The following is a 22,127-nucleotide window of genomic DNA, read 5'->3' on the forward strand; positions in this document are numbered from 1 at the left end:
GCATAACAAAACATGAGTGTTGGTTTATAAACAAGAAATCAGCCCCATTGTGTTTACTCAAAACATGACTATAATTTTCCAACGTTCTCTCCTTTAAAAATTCTCACTGAGAAATGAATGGGAATTGAATTCATTATATATGCATCCAATTTGCCTTATACATCCTTTGGGTGTCATTGCCTTATTTTATCTGACAATTTTAAATGATCCATATCCCTACAAGAAGACTGGTAGGCAGGGTTTTTATGAATATTACTTCTTTTACTGTATTTTTGTAACTCTGGTTAACTAATTTTTTTATGAAGTCTATAAGCAACTGAGAATATAGCTGTCATATGTGGGAGAAAAAACTCACTGAACACCAGTATTTCCTATCAAAGCAGAAAATTGAGTACATTGAGAATTTCTACCTGTGCCATGTCTGAACACACTCAACAGAGAGATGTTACACACATAAAACAAAAATCCTCTCCACGAATATCCCAGCTCAGCTGCCAGCTGAGGCAGGTCTGCAGCAGCTGCATTGCTGGCCTGGGTTCATTAGCCGTAGCTGTGGGCTCGTCAATGAATAAAACATTCCTGCTCCTACAAAGCTTTATGGGGTTCATACCATCTGTAAGAAGAGTCTTTATAACTTACAGAAAATGCAAGTACAGCAAAATTGTTCCATTTTTTAGTTTACTGGCATTATATCCACAGTACAGGATCCTTTCAAAGCACACTTTTCAAATGGAGCACGTTAGCAACTTTGGAGTACTTTAGCAACCTGCAGTTAAGTGACCAGCAAAGTTTTGTCTTTATGTTTAGGGGCATACATTGGTGAGCAGACAGGACCAGGCTGAAATTTCTCTCATTGCATCTGAAATAAAATCAAGGAAGATACTGCAAGCCTCATCTTTTCCATTTTGTCACTGTTCAATGTTGAATACTGTAGAAGTCTATTACCCTGGAAGTTCATAAGTTATCATGCCTAACATGGCTTTTGGTTATATTTTCTTCAGTTTAATGAAAAATGTGCTTATCCAATGCAGAATTATCACCCAAAATTTGAAGTCTGTGACAAGTTATTGTACTATAGGACACAGGGTGGATATAATGAACTATTGAGCAGTCAAAACTCAGCTAAAGGCATCGTGATAAATCTGGTTTGAGTCCACTGATTCCTTTTCATGCGAGAAAGGATGGCAATATGCAAATGAGCTAAAAGTCAGAAATAAAGAAATTTCATTTACCTTTAGATTTTTAAACTGCTGCTGTTTATACTTGTGCCAACACACTGGCTCATCTTTATAGTCAACAAATGGGTAGTTCCAGAAGACAATTCCATTGACCCATTTTAGACCTTTTTGATGAAATTAACTGTGGCCTTCAGACACCTATTTCTAATCACTGAGAATAAGCCAAGATGCTTAGCTCCAATGTAGCTACTACTTTGAACTTTCATTAGGTTTCATGAATCAAACCTAGAATAACTGAAATTCCAAATGCCACGGGCAAAGGCTCCTCCCCATGATGAAACTCTTTAATGTGGAATGTTTGTGACCTTGCTGAACTTTCTGATGACCTCTGCTGCACACAAAAGCCCTTTGGAAGGGGCTGCTATATTTCACTGTGTCTACCACCACAACTCATCACTGTTTGAAAGATAACAGATAGGAAGAGTAGCTTGCAATCAGAGATTGTTAAGTCCTCTTTGCCATTCCCTTGTCCTCAGCCAAGAGCAGGTGTATTTTCTACCAGATTTGTCAAATTGTACTTTTCTATGAAAGTAGTTAAATGATTTTATGAACTATTACTGAAAAAATAAAACCAAACCCTACCAGAAAACCTAACTCTCTAATATTCAGCTACCCCAGATTTGTGAATAGGTGGGCTCTTGAGAATAAAAATCCTGACAAAGCTGTATTCAAATGTATGGTTATTTTTGGCCATTCTAACTGCAGTAGTGGTAAAATGTTCCTACATTCCATTTTATGGCCATGATGATTTTATATAAAACCTATACCCATTATTCCAGTGATTTGTATGGGACAGAAAAATCTGTAGATCTAGATGGTTAATGTGCAGGCTAATGGGAGCTACAGGGTAATAATCTGCCCTTAATTCACTGACCTCTTTCAAAGATCCAGCTCTCTGTGCAGCCTATTAATCTACTAATGACTCAAACCATTTCTAAAGTATACAGGCATCAATTCCAGCCTTGCAAGAATTTGTTTGCATCTCACTGGTTTTCTTCACTGTCAAAGCACTATCCACAGCATCAAGCTAGTCTATTTTAAGAAATGCTTTCAGAAAAGATGTCCTTATCAGGAAAGATTTTTCTATTTAATAGGAAAAAATATATACACAGTATACAGCACAGATGAACTAAAATTTAATGAAAAATATTCTATTGACATTAAAAAAAACCTTCCAAACTATTTGTTACATATCCAATACCTCATTGCAGTTCTATAGGATATTTTCATACTGGAAAATTGAAAAGGTTTAGAGGACTGATTCTGACATCATTTGTTTCCATAGCCAATCCTGAGTACTACCTACACAGAGTAATGGGGAGGGTTGCAGACAGCTATGCGTTCTCTGCATAGATCTTTTCAAATTGCATTTCTTTTCTTCCTTTTTGAGCTATTTAATTGCCTAGTTTTCAAGTGCCATATCTTTGTTTCAGGGTCTGCATCTATCCCGTAAAGCAATAATATCCTTCATAAATGGAATGGGAAAAATATATGATATTTCTATGATAATTTCTATTTGAAAAGTTGCACAAGGAACTTCAAGGACTTTGTTTCCAACTATCTGTTCTAATTCTTTTCTGGATACGTAAGGTTCTCATATAGCTTGTTCATTCTATATTAGAACAACTAATATCAGAGATTTAAGTCCTCCTTCTCTTGGCCTCATCTTCATCTGTTCAGGCATGCTGGCTGGCTGCCACTGCTCTGCAGCTGTCTAGGCTCTGTCTCTGTAGCTGAGGCAGTAGCCACACTCTGTAACCTTAGTTTGACCATAACTTGGACTGTGTCTTTTGTTATTGCTTCCTGATTTTATTTTATGGTTAGATTCTAACCTACTCCATAGTATATTAGCTGGAGATCTTCAGACTAACCCAATGCTCTAAAAAACCCTGTGGTGTTGATGTTATGAGAAGCAAAAATCTCTAGGACAGGGGATGAATGACTCCACAGTAGAAAGAATCACCACAAAGGAAACAAAATCTATGTTTAAAGCAAATAATTTTATTCACATGGAACTGTAAGGTAAGTAAGACATTTGGACACAAAATTCAGAATAATCTTGTGCATCAATAAACGCAGTGTCAGATTATTTCAGGTTACCAACTCAAATAATCCTGTTAATATCTTAAATGTATTAAATAAGCCTGAGAGATCCAAGATGTACATTGATACACATTTTTAGAACACAAGCACATGAAGATACCCAAGATTGCTTTGCCTGGCCAATAGCTTCAGGTACTGTTGTATGAAGTGCACGAGTCACAGCAAACGGCAAGAGAAGATCCAACAATTTTACAGAATCCTGATTTGTCTTTGGGAGAAACCCAGGAAAGTTCTTTTCACTATTTTTGCCAGGAATGTAGTGATATAAAAATATATTTTTAAATGTATTTTTCCAGTTTCTGGGGATTTCATCCTGTAGAGAACTGCAAGACAGAAACTGACAGTACATTTCACATGATGCCATAACTTTTGTCTGTGTTCAGATAGAGTTTAGAGAATAACTCAGTTCCCTCTGAAACATCTGCAAAGCAGTTCATCAGCAGACAAGGCACTAAGAAGGGCCCACAGATTGCATTGACTCTTATCCAGAACAAGAGTTTACACATATAGTGTACACCTGAGCCCTTCTATATCGATGCCTAAGATGTCTCAATCTGCACCTAAGTCTCACCCTAGACCACAATAAATTGTTGCACAATTCAAGCTATTTGATAAGAAGTAGATATTTGAATACCAATCCACTATCAGACTTGTGCATCCAAAGACATTACTAACAATGAGACAATGACTGACGAAAAAATGTACATCGTAAAAAAGAAACTATTATTACTGATTTTGTGGAATAAACAAAACAAAACAGTGTGATCCTGGGGCACCAGCGGAAGTTACACCAGGTCTTATTGTTAAAGAAAAAGAAAGTCACCAAAAGGTAAGAGGACATATGTGAATACCTGCAAACACATTGTCATTGCCATTTGTTGGGAAAACAGTGTTTGTTAGCAATCTGAGACCTTCCCCGAATGGAAAGTTGACATAAATATTGTGGTTTTTCTTCTTCAAAAGTCTCCTGGTGTTGATTGTATGTTAGGAGAAGAATTTGTTTGGTAAGTGTCCCCTAAAATGTAGACACACATTTTTGACCTGATCAGTAAAGAAAGTAAATACATTATATACTGATGATTTTTACAGTTTTGAAGCATACCAAGCACTAGTATTCCAACCATACTTCTATTTCTAAAGTTTTACCCACTCTGTAAAAATGTGATTATCCCAGAAGTGAGTTGCAAAGTAAACCAAGATTATAATAATAAGACATAACGCCATGAAGTGAAAGCTCTTCATGCATGATTTTGACCATATATTCTAGTGCTTTCATCAGAATGGACAACAAGTGAAGTACTGAAGATTAGTTCAATGTACTCATGGTATTCAAGAAATTCATTATGTTCTGTGAACCTCCTCAGGAGTTGGACTGTCATGTTACCTTGAGTGCAGACTATGATCCCATCAGAGTATGCTCACTGATGCTTAACATTTCTGCAAATCTATCTATGCTCAAGGGCTTTATTCAGAGTATTATAGCTGCAGGAGGGTTCACACATAGTTCCTTAGGCAGCCAGCTCTCAAACAAGCAGGGGTTTAAGTGCCTTCATGATGAAATTCAGAACCCTTTAGGGGGAACTGTTTTCCTTTTTCCTGATGGTAGAGCAAAGAGCTTTGGAAACACTCAGGCATGATGTTTGTCTGAAGAGTTAATCTAAGTCATGTGCCTATATAAAACAGACACCTTCATCCCCCGAGATTTAGAGTGCTGACTTGATATTTGAGCACAACCAGATAATGAAGGATCTCTCCCTTCATGCACAATTAGTGAACTTGACCACAAATAGTTCCTCTGTTCAGACCTCCTACAGTAGAGCCTAAATTTCAGTTATAAAGTGTGAGCCTGAGCTGAACTATTTATTCTGCACTTTTCTTGTTGAATCTGGATCACAGCACAGAAAAAGACTGAAATACTCAAAGGATTCATAGGAGAGAGAAAAAAGTAAAATAGATCTGTTTCTTCCTAATTATAAAGATGCTTCCCTCTGAGTGATGCTTTCTTACTTCTGACTCTGCATATTATTCTAAGTATTATTTGCAGTGTTTACAACAGCATGTTGCCAACATCTTTTTAGATTATAATTATTGCTATATTGCATTCTTATATAATAAACACTTAGGCAGATTTTGGAATTTTATCTAAAAAGCAATTTTTTGGCATTTCATCTTCTTTTAAAAGGAAATAAAAATAAATAAGTGAGAATGAAAATTCTTCTGCTACCTAAGAAGTTTTGTAATCTAATGAAGTTAGGCATGTGTTACAACACAATGATAACTTACAATTGTACACTTGTATCTAAACTTAGAAACTGATATGAAAAAGGTTTGGTCTAGACTGACCAAAGTCTATCACTAGGATTATAATGGAAAGATGAATCAGGCCTCAAAACAGCAAATGGTAATTTAAAATTTTTCATGCCTTTGTAAGCTTTAAAGCTTTGCCATTTTTTTTGTTTTAGCAGTCATAAAATGAGATAGGAAAAGAAAACATCCTCAACAGACAATACATAGAAGCAGAATTTACATATATGCACAACTAATTCATGTCCAGTACCATAGTAAAACAGATATTAGAACAATACCTAAAAAATAAAAGCAGCAGTTTTTAAGATTTACAGAGACTGTTCAAATGAATTACATTATTTCTGCAGCCAGCAACATGGACACATGCAAATTTTTGTTAAAGGATTTTGAGAATTTAATATGTTACTTTCTTAGCCACTGTAGTGTAACAACTGATACTGTAACTACCACTGTAATTGTAGCAAATATTACAGTAAAAAGGTTTGATGACACAAAACACAAAAGCATGTGTTTTGCTCTATGCTCTTTCAGTGTAAACGCACAGAATTTTTTTGACAGAATTTTTAGAGACAGATTTTTAAAAACATCTTTCAAAGTAAATTGAGCAGCAAAAGTCTTCCCCTTTTTCTTTTTTGTTTGGTTTTTTTTTTTTGGTTTTGTTGGTTGTTTGGGGTTTTTGTTTTGTTTTGTTCACCTCCACAAGAATTAATATTACACTGGCAGCAGTTATTTCCTGTGATCCACCTGAGTGGTTTAACAGAATAGACAGATGTCAGTGGATTAACTCAAGCACTTCTCTGATGGCAAGACGCCACTTTCTTTTTTGAAAAGGCCAAAAACTTATTTTCTGTGCCCACTCTCACAAAAATATCTCATGTTCTTTCCCTACAATCAATATAGTTCTATAAGAGATCAGAACCTGGCAAGAGAAGTTACCAAATGGTATCAATTTCCTGGCATGTTCATGCAAGATGTCACACTTTCTGTAGTCAGAAATTTGAGAATCATAAGAGTGACTTGAACAGAAAGACTCTTTAGGACTCTTTTAAAATGCAACTATTAAGATCAATACATTCTTTCACTCATAGACATCGGCCCTTCTGCTCCATTCTTTGTGCTCATGGTAAATAAAACAAAGATAGTTCCATTATCTCAATATAAATATAAATTTCACAAAAAAAGAAGTAACTTGCCCCACAGACAACCGCGGTCAGCGTGGCAGGAATACTACCACTTGCACAGCAGTATAAACAAGGTAGCACAGAGAGTAAAAAGTGCATGCAACTAGTTTTCTATTTAGGCAACTGTAATTTAACAAAGGGCCATGTTGCTCTGGGGATTTTGGTCACCTGTCTGACAGCACTACAATCCTTTTTCACTCTATTGCAATAATGATTTGTATAACTGAGTATGCCAAACTGCCTTTCCAACAACAACCTCAATACTACTTCAGAACTGACAGGCATGAGCTGCTGCTGCATTTTCAGTGTTATTAGGCAAAGCACTGATCTGGGAGTTGAGTTCATCTGTGACCTACCTGAGTTGTTACCTCACTTCTAGAAGAGAGGCTTATTATCTCTCCCAGGTTTCCAGATGGCTTTTCAATTATCTATTTATCTTGTGCAGTTCTAGTGACTAACTGCTTCAGCTGATAACTGCCAGCTGCCTCAAATTCTCTGTGATGCCTGATAGAGATCTTTCACAGTCGAGTCTGTTCCTGTAGTTACAATGTGCTGTGTTCTGTGTCACCATGAGCTGCAAAAGAAAACAATTTGGTTGGGCCATGGTTGATGGTTACAGAGAAAACTAACCTCAATGGAAAGACATGCTATGGCTACATACTATCATAGAATTCTATGTTCTAGTTATATTTATATGATTTTTATCACAAAACTTGAAGTACATGTATCTCTTTCACTAACAGGACTAGGATTAAGTGTTTTGCTAGTGACATAAATGTTATGCTGTGTGTATGAATGAAGGTGGAGTGAGACACAGGCTGACAATTACTAGCAGTTCATATAAAGCTTACAGAAGGCGGCCTAGATGATTTGCCAATATAATACTTGTGTTGTTATCCTGTGCATCACTTGGAGATGACAAGAATACACACCACACCAGCCTGCTTATGGACATGAGAGATGTTTGAGATGTGTATTTATGGAACCAAAATCAGTGCAGAAAAAATAGAATATAATCAGAATGCAATCTGACGTAGGCCAGAACAACACATGATCGTAAACATGCACCCTTTAGATTCAGACTCTGGGACAAGAAGACATAACTTGTAATGTAGCAGAGAAGTTCTAAGCTTAGAAGAGACCTGTAAAAATTCCAGATTCAGCTAAAACTGTTTGACAAGTGGCATGTGGGGAAAAGGGACTATTCCAAAGGGGACTTACCCAAACAGTTAGTGGAGAAACTTACAAAAAGTACCATCAAGTATTTAACATTTGTAGCATTTTCTTTTTCTCTAGTGAAAAAATAGTATTTAAAGGTCTTTTATGTTAATATCACTAAAAAAACTCAATCTGTTACAACAAAAACAGGATAGTGTTTAACATGCAACCTCAAAAAAAATCTATCTATCAACTGGACACAAAATTAACAACCAGAGAGGTGACTCTTGTCATACATTTATTAGTTGATTTAACTTCTTCTTAACAGTTGATTTAATTTCTTCTTAACAATTAGTTCACTGAAAAGTACAGAATGCCACACTCCCATACACAGACACACGCACATGCACACAGAGATCTGAACCGTTAGTAGCTTCTTAAAATTCACTCAGAAATTATTAATTGCTATCACTCATTAAACATTTTTAGTCTGAATAATAGACTTCCTACAGCAAAGGTGCACCAAGACTGGAAAGAGGCAGAATGCCAACAGAGTTTTTCAATCTACAACTGAGAACCAAACCACTTCAGTGCCTTCACTCTACACACACTCACAGAGGAGTCTATTCACTTAAAAACATGATATCACTGCAATCACAGTCCAAGTAAAAAATTAATTAATGCATCAACTTCTAGTCTGAAGGTTCATGGTAATTTTTGTGCCTTTAAGCAGGCTGGAGGCACATAGCATGCTGTATCTGAACTCGTGCCAACTGTAGGCCAGAACCCCACACTGTTACACCTGCAGCTAGCTTATGTTCTGACTCTGCCTTGCACTGGAAAACACCAAATGCAATGAAGCACACAGCAACACTGAGTCAATTAAAATCACCTTTCCTACAGAGAGTGGTCTGAAAAGAGGTATTGAAAGAAGCTGCATGAGGCACATAGGTATATACAGAAGATGTTTATGGCTGTGATGGTTAACATATGATAATACAATCTGCTATATCCATATAGATGTTAATATATGCAGTATAATATAAATAAAAACTTATTTACAAGCACAGAATACATCAACTTACACTTTTGTAGCACTTTGTTACATACAGCATGCAGCATGTACTATGTACTACAGCAAATACTGTCTATGTGATACACCTTACGACATATAAGTGCAATACTATAAATTTTACACTGTGTAAAATTATTTTGTATAATATTTAGCATAAATTTACAAATTAAAAATAAATATTTATATCTATATACATATATATTTATTTTAGTTGGGCATATCAGTGGAGGAAATAGAAGTATGCAATAAAAACCAGGTATCATTTCTATCTTCCTGTATTTATTTTTCAGCTCTCTTTGAAAATTACTTTCCTAAAATTATATAAAACAGCATGTAAGCTTTACCGTTTCACTGTAAAGGGCATTGTAGACATGCTTTGCATTTTACAGGAACTGTCTGAGGTCCTATATGGCCTACAATTTTCTTCAGGGCATAAAAAGTGTCTGAATATGGAAGACAGCTTTATACTGCTGTAAAACCAAGAATACCACTTTGATTTCATCACTGGAAGCTTTTTTAACAAAAGATTTTACATCCAATTTCATCCTAATTTCAACATTTTTTACCCTGTAGCTGTGGACCTGCCTGTAAGAGTTTGACCATGGCCATCAGTACCCAAGCTTTCTTTGCCTGCATGCCCGAGTCCTGGCTTAGTGTCTCTTCTCCCTCTGACAGGCTTAGAGGGCCCCTCGTGGGTCCTTGGCCTTCCAAAGGCTGTAGTGCAGCCTGCTGCCAGGACAGACAGAGCGACTGTGAGCAGGCTGGGCACTCACAGGCTCCGTTGACACACTTGCACAAGAGATGGCTGGCGTTGCTACCTAAATAACGCAACTGTGACTTCTGCTTGCTGCCCTGGCAGTCACCGTGTTTGCTCCTAAAAATGCCCCTGGACTCACATACATAAATCAAGTACTACTTAGCTTATGCAATGTCACAAATTGACTCCACGCTGCTCAGTTTGTTTCAAGAAGAACAGTGTTTGCCCTCTCTACAGTGAACTACTTACTGTTCCTTATGAGTACAGTGCCAGAAGCTGCCCAGAGACTATAGAGAGCTGGCTGCTTTACAGACATGTGACAAAGTATTCCCTCCTGAATCTGAAAAACTTGGCCTGGAAATGGACGATACATAAATAATAACAATAACATCCTAAAGAATGAAGGAATGCTTAAATGTTACATTACTGAGATTTCCAGGTCTGTGTCTTCTGATTTAATGGTTACAGTTTAAAACATAGAAAAGTTCCGAACACTTCTCACACAAAAGCAAATCAATTATTAAGACAAGGCGACAAAGAAACCTGATTTTTATTAATTTGTGATTCAGACAGCAGTTGTCTGTGGATGGATTCTTTCATGTAATTACCATTCATGATGCTGGTTTTTTGAAGGGTGATATGCTCTTTTCCAGATTATTTTTCAAAACTTTTTGTTAGTTGTGATTGATTCTAGCTAAAAGATTCAAATGTTATTAATGGAAAATAAACAGACAAAAATAAACTGCACAAGTTCAAGTCTTTCCTTCCTTTACTAGCAGTTCAGGAAACTACATTACTCCCAACTACAGCCCATGAACTGCCTGTCCATGCACAGGCAGTCTCAGTTCCTAACATGCCTGTAATGATCCTGATCATAAAGCTCTAACTCAGTGCACAAAGTGCTTGAAGTCAAGTGGGGGAGGTTTTTTCAAAAAGATATTAACTTTTTTTTTGTACATTTCACAACACAATGTCAACAACTATAATTATTCTTCTCACAGTACTTAAGCACTGCACTTAATGTGTAACCTTTAGACGAGAATAGGCATTATGGTAAAGGTTTTAATTAGGCAATTATATAATTATGTTTATTTCCTTACAGGTTTTTAGCCTTAAGGACAGGATTTCTGGATAATTTAGCGGTCACTTTCATAAATATGCTTATCACACGTAGAAAACACTTCTCATAACTTTTTTTTTTTCTTAAGGAGACAAAAAGACGGCAAATGCTGAGGTGACCAAGATTTTCATCAGCAACTCGATGCTGACGAGCCCAATTTCAGTTCCCGTTTCAGAAGGCGAAGGTCCTGCGTTGAGCACAAAACGAATTCGGTTAATTTACTTTTTATTTTCCCCCTAGCACGAGGAAACTCATACAGCGTGTTTTAGACTTTCGGTGGACCAGAGAGCGCAAACCGCCTATAATGTGAAATACTTGGCAGCCTCAGTGCCGAAGAGGAGGCGATCGGGGTGGGACGGGGGGGGACGGACACGTTTCTCGCTGCCAGAAACGAGGTGCCTTCCCGTCCCCCGGCCGCGGCTCCGTGCGAGGGGCTCCGGGTGCGGCGGGGCGGGCAGGAGGGCGGGGAGCGCTCACGGCTGCCCCAGGGACACAGGGCCCGGCGCTGCCCGCCCGCCCCGGCCCGGTCCATCCCGCGCTGTCCCACCTCCCGCGCTGGCGCCGGCTCCATCCCCTTCTCCCCGGGCCGGGCGCCGCGCCCCCGCCAGCCCCGCGGAGCCGGGTTGGGCAGCCCGGGAGGCGTCTCCGCCGCAGCCCCCGCCCCCCCGCGCCGGTGCCGAGCGCCTCGGCCGCTCCCCGGCAGCACCCCCGGGACAGCAGCACCCGGGCCTCCCTCCCTGCCCGGCCCGGGCTCTCCCGCCGCTACTCCGCCGCAGAGGACACCTCATGGAAAATAAATAAATTAATTCCCCCACTCACCCCCGCGGCCGGGAGACGAGCCGGCGGCGGCCGCGGGATTAGATCCAGTCCGAGCTAGAGACCAGGTAATGTAACCTACCCGCCAGGAGGGAGGAGGAGGAGGACGAGCAGCGAGGCCGCTGAGGTTGTCCCCACCGGGGAGGGCTCCGGGGGACGGAGAAGCGGCTGCCGCAGCCGGGGCGCGCCGGCGTGGCCCCCGCGGGCTGCGTGCGAGCGGCTGCCCCCGCGCTGAGCGCGCCTCACTGTCAGTCACACACACACACCAGCCGCCGCCCACTCAGGGAGGGATGGATGGATGGATGGATGGATGGATGGATGGATGGATGGATGGATGGATGGATGGAAGGACGGACGGAAGGACCCCGCGTGGGACACAGCTGTACCCCCAGTACCAAAGCAGGCACCGCAGGGAGACGCCGCACGCCCCGCCGTGCCCCGCTGCCACGCGGGCGGGCGGGCGGCTCTGACAGCGGGGCAGGGAGGGAGGCGGGCGGCGGGGCCGGGCTGAGGCCGCGGCTCTGGGGGGAGCGAGGCGCGATCCCGGCCCCGCGCCGCTGCGCGCATCCCCGCGGGGCGCCGAGCCCGCCAGCGCCCACCCGAGCGGAGCCGCCGAGCGCGGCCCCCGCCCCGGCCACCCCCGGGAAATGTGGGCGGAGAGCGGCGGAGCACGGACCGTGCCGCCGCGCTTGCCGTCATCTGACACGGGCCTGCGAGGAGCGCTGAGCGAGGTGACCTTGGAGAAGGTGGGTCTGGATGGAGCCTCTATTGCTCCGTGCCAGCTGCTGCTCCGTGCTCTGGGCTGCTCCGAGTTCCGCGGCTCTTGCGTTGTTATCTCGAAACGCTGTTGGCTTTAGTTAATGGTTGTGTACAGAGGTCCTGGTATGAATAGTACCAGAGCCACGAAAATAGTCCTCCATAATTCTCTTTACTTGACCTCTGCTAGCACACAGTCCTTGAAGGGAATGATCTGAAGAGTCTCCCTGGCAGGGAGCAATTGTTCAGCGTTCATCGTTGTCGAAGTGACCCCTAAAGGGCAGTAAGTCATAGGAGAGTCTGAGAACTTGCCCTGTTCATGTTTCAGACACCAGTGTCCCCTTCTACTTCTGTGAAAGCCCATTACCTTTCAGTCCTGCAGGGTCACAGAACTGACACAAATTCTCCATTGCTTTTCCAGTGAGGTCAATAGGAAAACAAAACAAAGCAGAAAAACGTTTGCGATACCTGGATTTTCCAGTGCCAGCCTGAGCTTTCGGTAAAGGGGTCTTACTGAAATTGCTGTTGAAAGGTGTTTTGGTAAAAAGAGAGAAGCTAAAGAAAGCTGGTACCTCCTGAAGATGTCCATTCTAATTTTGTTGGTCTCCATAATAATTGCTCATGTTTCCATAGTGGTTCCCATCTGTGGTTCTCAAGTTACTGATCAAATAGTAATGAAAAGGTGTTTGTGGCTTGCAGTGTAGGAATGGGGCCATGAACTTAATCACACACCAACTGAGCCAACAACTCGAGGGCTTTAGCTCTGTCTAGATGACTCATGATAGAAAAGTTAGTCATTGAGACAGAGGGATGTACACTTATATTTAAAAGAAGGAGGAAACTGACAAATAATTCAATAAAAGTGAGATGTACTTTTATGTGCAAATCATAAATATTGGAATAACGCAAAAGTTATTCCCTTCATATTTTTAAATTGGCTCTCTCCTCTCCCCTTGCATTATTGTCTACTAACTTTGAATAGTGTACTTGAGCCTGGAGTGCTGAACTCCTTCTACATGATGGAAACCATTCAGAGAAGAGATTATACTTGAGATGTTTGTTATTATTTGTGCAATTAATTACAGAACTGTAACTTCACGTGTCTGCAAGGGCCCGGCTAGCTTAGTTTGCAGCATAGTGGTTACAATGTAAGTGGCTTCAAAGCAAAACAGCTGATCATTTTGATTGGGCAGAGGGGTGGCTGGAGGTTATGTTTTTTATTTTATTGCAGCTTTAAATAATTTTGGTAGCAAAGAAAACCTGATTTTATTCACATTATGGATAAAAGTATTATGGAGATGTAGAATAGCCTAAATACATACTGTGGTCTTCATGGAACGTCTTTATGCATGGTGGAAAACCAAATTCATGTGTTTTCCAGATAGGAAAACTCTTTGGATTGTGTCATGATACACTGATCTGAACAGGTATTTTGCATGTAAAGGGGGAGACTTTGAAATATTACAAAAGGAAATATCAAAAAGAAACCAGAGTGTAGTTAAATATTGTGACTCTGCAGCTGCAGTAAGGAGTGAAGGAATTATTTTTCAACAATTTTCATTGTAAATAAATGCAGTGTTATAGTATCTTTTAAAAGCTTCCTTCTGGCTCTTTAACCTAATTTCATCTGTCATTTCTCTGTAGTGTATAATGTATTTAAGCTCACTCAGCTCTTCTATGGCAGAATTCTTATTCTAGAATCCAAGTTTTATCAGGGCAGGAGATCTTTGGGCAGCCTAAATTTATGGACAGGCAAGTTAAAGGAGAGAAAAAAAATTCTTGAATCACGAGCTATTGTTTTTTTAAATGTTTTTCTTTCATTACTCTTCTTTCTTGGATGTGGTTCACTACATCATACTTCTATTTCTTGATTTTTTTTTCCCCCGTGGCACTTAGTGCTTTTCTTTTTTCTTAATTTAAAAAAAAAGTCCTCGCTTGTATCCTTTGTTTCTTAAGTAAATTATCTTGTCCTCTTTTTGCAGTGAGGAGGTGGCTTTATTTCCAGTAAATATGGTTATTATTGGACCTATTTTATTTCAAGAAAAGAGGCTATGACTTACCTGATTTTATTTCCCATTGCAGAATCACATGATACTTTTGAAGAGTTGCATTTTGCTTGAGGACAAGTTTGCTTTAGCAATAATAGTGCCTGAATATAATTTTCAATTAAATTGTATCCCTTAACACCATTTGTCAGAATTTAAACTGTCAATTTTCCTGTGTGGGAATCAAGAAGAAGGTTCTTGGGCCATGTTAATAATCTGTGTTGTAAAATGAATTTTATGTTTCAAGGTTGGTGTAATTGCAAAAAATGTAATTATCTTTTGAGTGTTCTTAAAATTTTTAGGTCATAGCTCTAAATCATTGATAAGAAGGTTAGCAGTTTCTATGTCTGTTTGTGTAATATATATATATGGCATAATGTTTGCACAGCACCAAGGAGGAGATTAGATAGGAAAATATGATGTCATTGACCAACTGTTTTATGTGTCAAATGAACACGAGGAACTGGCAGAGTCCCACATACACATCTCAGTCCAGACCTGCATTCCTTGACTTGCATGTATTTGTGATCTGTTGGGCCAACTTCTCTAATTTTATTGTGCATCTTGAAACATTTGGAAAAGAGTTTGCAGTATTCAAACAAAAGGAATTTGTCTACAGGAGTAAGAGGATAATATTCCATGGCTTAAAGATGTTGGACAAACTGACTGTGCCGCTGTAGTTGGCTTTACAGTCTATCCAATATATTTTTATTTTTCTTAGTCTTATGATCAAGCAATCAAAATCTTCTTAAACTCTTATTGAAGAGCAAAGGGTTATCTAACTAGGTCACAGTGGCTGATGAACTAGAAAGAGTCACAGTCTTTATTGCTTGATTTTTATCTTTGCAATCTTAAGATTTTTAATTCACAGTAGTTTTTGGGGGGTGGGGGGGTGGTGATGGTGAGGAGGCAGATTCGTTATCATTAGATCCTTTTGTTGATCTTAGTTTTGGTTTATGTGTTGTCTTTAAATAGTTCCTTTATTTATACGTTTTCAAGGTCAAGCTTCCAGTTCCATGCTAATACTTTTTATTTTTGGGACACAGTGTTCTTCTGTCTTATGACTTATATGAGGAGCTTGATATAAATGAAGAGGTTTCCATGAAGAGCTGATAAAAACGAATAAGCGTTTCCAAAAGGATATGAACATGACTAGGCCACTTTAGAACGTTCCCAAAAGTGAAGGAGGAAATTAATGGAAAAGAATTGAGCCTTATCACAATATACTCTCTCCCTTTGTAGTTGTAAGACTTAAGATCTTAAGAAATGAAATTAATTTTAATTCATAAAGGCAGGGAGCACTAGAGAACAAACTTAAGACGGGTTTTTGGTTTTGTTTTTTTTTTTTTTTTTTAATTAGTGCTGATGCATTTTCTTTCAACTTAGTTTCGTGATTATTGAATGTTAGCTATTGATTTATTTCAGTCCCACCCAACAAGAAAGCAGTGCTTTGAATAATAGTGTAAATCATATAAACTTTGCTATGAATTTTATACTGTAGGAAACTTGTACTTTTAGGTCACCTGTCAACAAACCACAGGACAATATTGGACATCCAAATATTGTAGAAGTTGGAATATTTGAGAATATGTGGATTTGACATTATTTTCTTATGATTACTATGAAAGATAAAGACAGTATCAAACTCTGCAAAAAACAGTCAAAGCATAAAACTGTGCAGACTGGAGTTGCCCAAACATGCAAGGTTTAAAAAGTGTTTATTGTCTTTCGGCATGAATTTTTGTATCCCCCCAAAAAAAACACTTTCCAATTGTTTTGACTGCAAGCTTGGTAGTTATTTCGCTTTTATCTTCCTTTGAGGTTTTCCAGTGGAAGACTCGTGTAGGTGATAATCAAGGTTCAGAAAGCATGTTGCACAGAAGATGACTCAGAATGAAGTATTTCATAGCTTTTTCTATTTATATATTTTTAAAGTCCTGGTCCTTCAGAGTAGCTCATCTTCCTATAGCTGCAAGCAGACTCGTGCAGCAGCTTCAGGCGTCTCCATTGTGGGGTGCCCTTCCATCGTGTGGCCTTGGGATTAGCAAACCATTGGCAACATTCCCAAGTTTGGCACCCAGGGACAGCACATACCACAAAGAGTTGTAACGATGTTCAAGATGTGCTTGGCATCAAAGAACTCCAGCATTTCTGTCACTGCAGTGGTGGTAATGACAGTGCGATGAGGTACATTGGCTCTTCCATATGGTCTACAGTTTTAATCAAAATTATTAAAATCAGCCACAAAACAGCAGCACATCATCCCAAAAGATAGAAATTATTTTTTTCCTCCATAGAAATAGGTTAATTAAGGTTTTAACATTCCTGCTTGCCATTCATCACTTCAACACTCTTGGAGTCTATGGTACAAGTGAAAAAGAGACAAAAAAGATGAAATCTCAATTCATCCCTGTGTGAATTTTAACTTCATAGTATCACCTGTGGAGATTTACTTCTCAGTTTGTGTGTTCTGAAATCAAGAAATACAGAGAACAAGTATTTCTTTTAAAGTACTAAAAACATGTGAAGAAAGAAACCAAAAGAAATCCCCACTTTTTGTGCTGACAAAAATGGCCAAAGTATATATACAAAATGCATATTTGATGTTTTTTAACATAGCTAGTTCCTACTGCAACATATTTGATTAGTATTTCAGACAGAGAAATGAGCATATGCTTACTTCCAGCATGCTTTTGTAATTACTTGTATTAAAGTGGTTTTTTAAACATTAGAAATTAGGTTGTATGTGGCATTCTTTTCAAATCTTTGGAGTAGCAATATAAATACTTGGTGGTGAAGATGAAAATTTTTGAAGTGATACAAGACTGTATTCAAACTACCAGCTTTAAAAATCTGGCCTCTGAGAGACATAGCTGACTTTCTTTGCTGATTTTATTGAGAGATAGAAATTGGATAAAAATATGGAATAGTTCAACAGTTACCTGTGCTATTGAATTAAAATACCATAGGAGTTGTCATTACTAGATTGAGCTCCTATGGTTTGTATGGTTTGCATTTTTGATATGGCCCTCAGGGCAGGTTCGCAAAAGAAGCCAAGAAAAGAACAACTTAATGATGCAAATCAGCTCCCCTTGGTAATGTAAGTGTCTGATTTCTTAACAATTGGAATTTTATGTGCTAAATTCCTTGATAATTCAGCCTTTGCTGAGTATACTTTCCACTGAACAGATCCTTTCTAGAATTAAATTGCTTTTGCATGCTCTGCTGGGGATGGCTTTGGGTCTGAATCTGGATTGTGGACCCTGCGTTCCCAGCAGTGCCTCCTGCTGATGGTAGAAATGAAAGGTTTTGAGATATATACTGCAAAATAGAACTGAAGACTTGTTTCAAAGACAGAAGGAAGTGTGCCTAGGACAAAGATTCGAGGAGGCTGAGCAAGGGGGTTGCATCTGAGAGCAGGTGGAGAGAGCTGAATAGACCGTGGAAGGAAATCACTCCTGGAAGCTGAAGGCGGCAATGGGCCTATCTTCTTATTACCAGCCCCTTTTTAGAATGTACATCTTTAAAATAATTTGTACATGGTACTAAATTAAAGGATTCCTTTCTGCCCTGAGGAATTTGTAAGAGCTCTGTTCACACACAGGGATCCTAACTCCTTATCTTCCATTAGGCAGCCTCTTCCCCTTCTCACCAACACTATAAAAGGTGAATCAGGGGACTCAATAGCACATGATTAGAAACCACAACAACATATTTTAGCAAGGAATGAAAAAAGCTTTTCTATTTTTTGACCTCTAGGTTATATATATAGAGAATATACGTAGAAAAGAATATGCCATAATAGCCTGTATTTACAGAGCGTGAAGTATGTTTCATATTTGTGAAGAATAGGAAAAAAGAGAGCCTGTTTTCTTTTTCTTGTGTAGATACAATTATGTTGGCTAGAGGCATAAGGCAGGGGTTTTTTTCTCATGTTTTTCTCATGTAGTTATTCAAAAAGAGATGTTTTTTTATAGTCATGCTGAAAATAGGGGTGCATTATTTAAATTTAGTTCATTTCCTCATTCATACAAAATAATACTAGAACATTATGAGTGCCTTGCATGGCTCATGATCTGTTTCAGTTTTAGCTTCATGAAAATAATTAAAGTGATTTTTAAGCTAATGAATATAAAGGCCAAGATCACATAAGGTAGAGAAATCCAGGAAAGGGCATTTTTAAGTGACGCCTAAAAGCACCATGGTGATTGCTCTCAGTCAATTAATATGTCAGTGTTGCTTGATTGGCATTTCCTCTTTTTCTGTGACTCCAGGTCCTTGCTTGAGCTCCCTTCCTGTGGTGCAGTTCTACTGGGTTATAAGGAATTGCTCATGGTTTACACCCTGTAATGGCTGAAGAGACTCTTTGACTGCTTCTTAAGACTCCATTATGTACTCTTTTTGATTTCTTGCTTTGACTTGCCTGATTAGGTTAAATGGAAATTATAGTGATTACCAAAATGATGACTCTGTTTCCAAATAAGTTCTTTAATGTGTCCATCTTCTCTGCCACTCCTGTTTTTATTTTGGTCAGGACTTTGTCCTTCTCCCCATTTATTAGAATGAAAACCAAGATAGAGTAGCAAGTGAGTATTCTACTCTTCTCATCCTACCAAGATGCTGGGTTTTCCACACTAAAATTGCCAGTGGCAGTTGTCACTTGTAGGACACCTTTCACAGGATACAGATGATGATCCTCCATAGTTACCAGTACTGATGTTTTACCATGCTACTTTTATATGTAGACTTACATATGTTTGCATTCTTTATCCTTATGGCTTTTAATTCTGCCTTTCCGGTGACATTATTAGGGTACAGAAAAAATGTAGCCTTGGAAGAATGACACATGAGAAGGTGAAAACAGAGTGGATGGGAGAACACGTTAAGCTGAGGAAATAGTGTTTTGAGGAGTTTCACAGAGGCAGATATCTTCAACCTAGCAGAAGTGGAATGACATGTCATGTTTTCAGTCAGAGGAGGTTTTAGTTGTATTCTGATTTTTTTTTTTTTTTGCAAAAGGAATAGACAGTGTATTGCCCTTTGCTTTTATGATTTCTTTATTCTAATTGTTGGCCATAGGAAGCTTTTTGTTGTTGATGAATAGTATAATAATAGGATACAGAAGCCTGTCCTTTCCACAATTAAAATAGATTCTTCTTTTGAGTGTAATAGCATAGACAGATGTTAATGAAATGTTGTTGCTTAATTGGGTAATGAGCATGCAGTTCTGGATACACTTCAGCATTGCTGAAATATTGTATATGTAAAATGGTGACTTAAATTGTATTGTTCTCAATGAAAATGTATTTTAGCTATGAGGCCATGATTTTATTTTCTTGCATGTATTTCCTGAAAAATTATGAAAGCTCTAGTAGTTGTCATATCCAAGCTTACTTTGGAATTATTATACTTAAACTGATAGTTTAATTGCACTTAATTATATGTTTTATTAGGTATCCAGGATATGTTTTTAACTTTAATAAGGTAGTTGCAAATTTCTTCCTTATTTTTTGTTCTTGTCCTCCATTTACCAGTTTTATCCCAGATGTCTAAATACAACAGTTTTTTAATGCAGGACTATACTCTTGTGATACCTAAATTAGCCACCTAAATTAGGCTCTCTAATTTTTGTGTTAGTGGATCCTGGGTAAGTAGGTTGTTATCTCTTAATAACTGAAGCTTAAAGCCTACTTTTAAATCAATTCCCTCTACTAATGAACAGGTACTGGGTGAAAACAGAAGTTATAACCGTATCTTGAACACCCTGTCCTATAAGTACTTTGAACAGCATTTATAGCTGTTTTATTTGCAGAGAATCTTGCATTCTGGTTTAATCTGAAGGAAGCATTTACTTCTCAATATGGCAGCTGAATATACATGAGTGAGCACATAATTGTCCAGTAGTAAAAATTATATGTATATATACAAATACACAAGGTGATGTGAAAACAGGAAGAACTATGCAACATCTTGCATACCAGGAGGTGAAGTGGGGAAATGAAGAAAGTCCTGGAAGGCTGCAATTATATTGCTTTGATGTTTTGGGAAGTCCTAGTGTTGCAGTATGGTATTCACAGCCTGTAGTAAGCAGCCATAAATACCATATACACATGTGTATGTATTTTCCACCTGATCCTTTTGACCTCTTTGGAGCCTCTGTGACCATGTGCATAGAAGGAGTAGTGGGTACCTGATGGGTGATGTTGGCAGTACAGGAGTGTGAGGAGATGTAGAATTTGGACCAGCTATGAAAACAACAGGATCAAATGCTTGGAGGAGACATTTCAGTGCCAGTACTTTAACTTGGCATGTGAGCTGTCAGAACTGAATGGATGAGTCTTTAGTTGGCATTTAATAGCAAATTTAGTTCCTCATTTTAGAATAGAGGACTTCTGTAATCAAGGAATTTTTTAGTCATCCAACCAAAGCAGACCATGTTCTGTTTGCCTGTGCCAAGAGGCTAAGGCTGCTTGCTTCTTAGCTGTTTGCGCTGTTCCAAAGGGGAGTTTGAACTGTTCGGTCAATCCCTGCTGCGTTCATTAACTTGGTGTGTTTGTTTCTGTTACCCCATTGAGAAGGGAATGGTTTGTGTTTGTGTTCCTAAAAGTTTGGACCTGATTTATTTAACCAAACCCCACTGAGCACAGAGCCTTTTATATTTGGTTGAACTCATGGTCCCAGGCACATTTTATTCTGCTTCTGTGATTTTGACAGAGGGAATCCCTCTTTGTTTCTTCGTTTGGTAGAGCTGCTTATCTGGGCCCTGCTGAGGGTAGAAATGGGCTGCCTACTTTCTGCTGCAAACAGGAACCAAGAGAGACTCTTGTCCTAAAGAGAGAAAAGCATATTCAAGATGATTTCTAATTAATTTTTTTTTTATGTCTCAGAGAACTGATAATATCCAGAGGGTGTTGCAGTGATTCCTTAAGCAGGAGTAGGAAGGCTTTTCACAGCAGTGAAAAGACACAAGGTCTTGAAGGTAGAGAAAGAAGGAGGGAATGATATAAACTATCAGGTTACTGGCTTTCATTCTTGGGCAGCCCAGCAATGCAATATTCTGCTTTTGAGGAAAGGCATGGCAGCATGAGCTACCTAAAATGCACACTGTGCCTCAAAGTGGAGGTTGTCAAAGCACTGCCTTTAATTTGAATCCTGAAATGTTGCAGCATAAGTGGAATAGATGGAGCTGTGAACATTGGGCTGGCCTTTGGGAGATGGTTTGTGTTACTGCTAAGGTTATCAGGACACCAAAATAACCTGTTGCTGTAGAGCTACAGTGAAAGTGTACATTGATCTGCATCTTTCACCTGTGGTATTTAAGAATGTTGTATTTATCTCAAATAGACCTGCTTGGGGTGGTTTGGAAGAAACTGATTAGTCCAGAGTGCAAAAAAAAAAAAGCAAGCTGCAGTGGAAAGGTGCTCTGTTGTTGCAGTGTTCAGGCCTGCTGGGAGTTGCATAAAATGTTTCTGTCTTTTGAGTACCCTCAGTTGTCAGGATTTGTGTGGATTTTTATCTATTAAATAAACCTGCTTTAGCTTTGTAGATGCTACAGTCAAGAGCTGATCCTG

General features: G+C 39.0%; 1 protein-coding gene and 1 long non-coding RNA gene across 5 annotated transcripts in view; one reads left to right on the forward strand and one right to left on the reverse strand.

Annotated features, from left to right (window-relative positions):
* Window positions 1-3,219: 3,219 nt before the first annotated feature.
* On the reverse strand, window positions 3,220-12,050 carry LOC132073162 (uncharacterized). 3 transcript variants are annotated; one of them, XR_009418476.1, is made up of 5 exons: window positions 11,838-12,050; window positions 10,920-11,126; window positions 10,069-10,173; window positions 7,186-7,403; window positions 3,220-3,664 (listed from the first exon to the last, which is right to left on the reverse strand). It is a non-coding gene; the product is annotated as an uncharacterized LOC132073162 (long non-coding RNA). The 3 variants fall into 3 exon arrangements; XR_009418477.1 differs by having other exon boundaries at window positions 3,220-4,356; window positions 11,759-12,034; XR_009418475.1 differs by having other exon boundaries at window positions 11,759-12,023.
* Window positions 11,619-22,127, forward strand: part of SLC16A7 (solute carrier family 16 member 7) — an 80,336-nt gene continuing 69,827 nt past the window's right edge. The window contains exon 1 of one of the 2 annotated variants that reach the window (XM_059471967.1): window positions 11,619-11,823. The gene's annotated coding sequence lies outside the window, so the exon portion shown is untranslated. The remainder of the gene's footprint in view (window positions 11,824-22,127) is intronic. The other variant, XM_059471966.1, reaches the window with a different exon arrangement.

Source organism: Ammospiza nelsoni, chromosome 5, assembly GCF_027579445.1.
Source record: "Ammospiza nelsoni isolate bAmmNel1 chromosome 5, bAmmNel1.pri, whole genome shotgun sequence".
NCBI classification, from domain to species: domain Eukaryota; kingdom Metazoa; phylum Chordata; class Aves; order Passeriformes; family Passerellidae; genus Ammospiza; species Ammospiza nelsoni.